This window comes from Quercus suber, unplaced genomic scaffold (genome assembly GCF_002906115.3).
Source record: "Quercus suber isolate HL8 unplaced genomic scaffold, Cork oak 2.0 scaffold_585, whole genome shotgun sequence".
NCBI classification, from domain to species: domain Eukaryota; kingdom Viridiplantae; phylum Streptophyta; class Magnoliopsida; order Fagales; family Fagaceae; genus Quercus; species Quercus suber.
The window spans coordinates 92911-95782 of NW_027070030.1; the positions used below are offsets into that span (position 1 = coordinate 92911).

At 33.4% G+C, this 2872-nt stretch overlaps 1 non-coding gene across 1 annotated transcript; it reads right to left on the reverse strand.

Annotated features, from left to right (window-relative positions):
• Positions 1-699: 699 nt before the first annotated feature.
• LOC112019953 (uncharacterized) lies at positions 700-2651 on the reverse strand. Its single transcript, XR_010625502.1, has 3 exons — positions 2426-2651; positions 1628-1699; positions 700-1435 (listed from the first exon to the last, which is right to left on the reverse strand). It is a non-coding gene; the product is annotated as an uncharacterized LOC112019953 (transcript).
• Positions 2652-2872: the final 221 nt, after the last annotated feature.

The following is a 2872-nucleotide window of genomic DNA, read 5'->3' on the forward strand; positions in this document are numbered from 1 at the left end:
AAATGGGTGCTACTACCACACGAATTACATTGCTAAGCTATAATATTAATGATTTTGCCCCTTGATGTGCTTCAAAAGTTTTTTCACCTACTAAAAAATTTACTTTGAATCAAATTATTGACTGATAAGTTGTCCTTACCTGTCTCAGATCATGACCAAGGTGGACAACATGGATTCTCAAACCATGGAAAAAACAAAAGATTTGAGATCCAAAGCACACTCGGCCCAACTAATACACAGTCCCTTACAAGTTAAAACCCACCCAATACTGACAAACAGACAAAGGCCATGAAAGCTCTCTAACCAAAACCATCACACAAGCGATCCAAGGTCTAAATCCATAGTCACGACCCAAACCCACAACAAACCACTCCATCCAGCTACAAGTTGTTAAGGCCTTGAAAAATCTATTAGGATTTTTATTAAGGCTAAAATCCAAAAGATAGAAGTTTCTATTGAAATGAAAAATTTTATTGTATTTGTTTAAAAACTGTTATTTGTAATTGTTGCGTGTAATTGAGGAACAAAGGTCATCTATTAGCTCAATATGAAATTAGCTAACATTCGGTCTCTCTTTGGCTCATGTCTCTCATTTGGACCATTTCGCATGAGACCTCAAACCTAAATACGAATTAGACTCCAGGCCATAATTTATTAAAAACTAATAATCTAATATACGTTGAAAACTACAAAAATAAATAAACAAATAAATAAAAATCACACTTTTCAGTAACACGTAATGTCTCTTGATATTTAGGGTCAACATATCCAAAGGTTCCCTCAACTGAATTACCTTGAAAAAAGTCTTTCTCCTGGTGCAATTAAAACCGCAAAACCAAAATTAGATAGTTTGGCAGTGAAAGATTTATCCAAATGTACTATTGATCTTGACCTGCCACAATGCAAGTAACAAATAGCATAGGAAGTCTCCATGGCAATTCTCACACGGTCAAGCCATGAGATCAGGCGAGGAACCCATTTGCCTTTACCATGGAGATTATCAAAAAGAGTGTTGTTAGAGATGAGCTCAAAAACCAGGATGGGAATTTCAGTTTCCAAGCAGCAACCATAGAGTCTCAAAACATTCTTGTTACTGATCAATTGTTTTATTGAAACTTGATTTAAGAAGAAATCTATTGTCTTCTCAAAGGACCAAAGTCTTAAGAGGCCTTTAACTTTAATAGCAACTTGCCAATCATCTAGCTTTCCTTTATAGATAGTTCCAATTTCAGCACCAAGTATTAGATCAGGATCATAGATATTTGTAGCTTGTCGGATGTCCTTGGCAGAGAAAACCATGATTGTCTCTATATCTCTACCTTGGTTGCAGGAGATTTGCTTCTCTAGTAAGATTGCTTCATTGTGGATGAAGTACTCTTCTTTGGCAGTTTGGCCTCAAATACCTGCATTGCTTTCTCCATCTTGATTCTCTTCTCTGTCAATAGAATCATTGAACAAGTGACTATCACTTCATATAATCCGTCTCATATTTCTTCTATTACAAATCAAAGAGTACATAATCTCCACACACAAAAAAGAAAAAAAAAAAAAAAAAAAATAAAGTTAGTGAAGTAGTTTCTTGATGTTATTGTTAATTTGGAATTAAAATACATTATGATTTTCTCACCTTTAATCACCCCATTATGCTATTCCAGAGACTCATAACCTGTAGCAAGAGAGTATTCAGGAGAATCTTAACCTGCATCAACAAATATTAGTATAGTAAGCACATGCATCTTTTAACTGAAATTACAAAATGATAAGCAATTGGCCTAAATCCATTTTAAGTGGATAGTTAACTCTCCATAATTCATATCATGAGTAGAGGAGAAAATTCACATTTGGAATTAAAAGGGGGAAATTTCAAGTACCTTCAGAGAAAGGCCACCAAAGGAACCAAATACTCATTAGGGTGCATTAATTCTTAATCTTTACCAATAACCTAAAATTCTTAGTTGATGCTATTAGCAGTTTTGTTGCAGATTGTACCAGAATGCAACGTTACAATTTTGGTCATACTCTGCATGTAGTATTAGTCATAATTTGATACTTCACGACAAACCACAACACAAGCAATCCAAAGTCCAAATCCAAATCCATACTCCAGCCACAAGTTGATAAAGCCTCAAGCAATTTGTTTGGGTTTTTGTGAAAGCAAAATTTCAAGTTAGAAATTTCTTTGTAATGAAAAGTTTCATTGTATTTTGTTTAAGAACTTTTATTTGTAATTGTTCGGTGTAATTAACGATGAAGACAAAAGTATGTTGTTCACTTAACTTCATTGTACACATTTACAAGTTTTGGTTAAACAAACTTATGATCAATTAAGTGAATATAAGAAAAAATTTAGAAGTTTGGACAGAACTCAACATTTAGTTCAAATAGACCATAAAATAGAGACAAACGAAAGCTATAAGTACTTTACATTTCCCCTGATATCCTTCAGCCAGCTCTTGATCCATGCCTGAATTGAGTAGGCTAGATGAAATCAGTTCTAATGGACAGATCAAACCAAACAAAAAAAAAAAAAATTCTTTCAACAGTTCCAAACAAATAAAACCTCCTCTCATTTAAAAAAAAAAAATCAATTTATTAAATACAAAGACATTCACATTTTATTAAGGGAAAGCTGTCATTTCGACCATCCCAATAGTTTGAAGTTAGAGAACGGATGGTATGTCAAGGAGGCTTTCCTGGAGCTTCTAGATCAATAATAGATTCTTTTGCTTAAAAATTAAAATTTTGTTTATTTATTTATTTATTTATATGTTGTTTACGGTGCTCTTTTGATATTATAGCAATGGGGATCACTTCTAGGTGTGATGCCTACAATTTTTCAGATCCTTTAGATTTTCTAAGGTACTCTACCAGT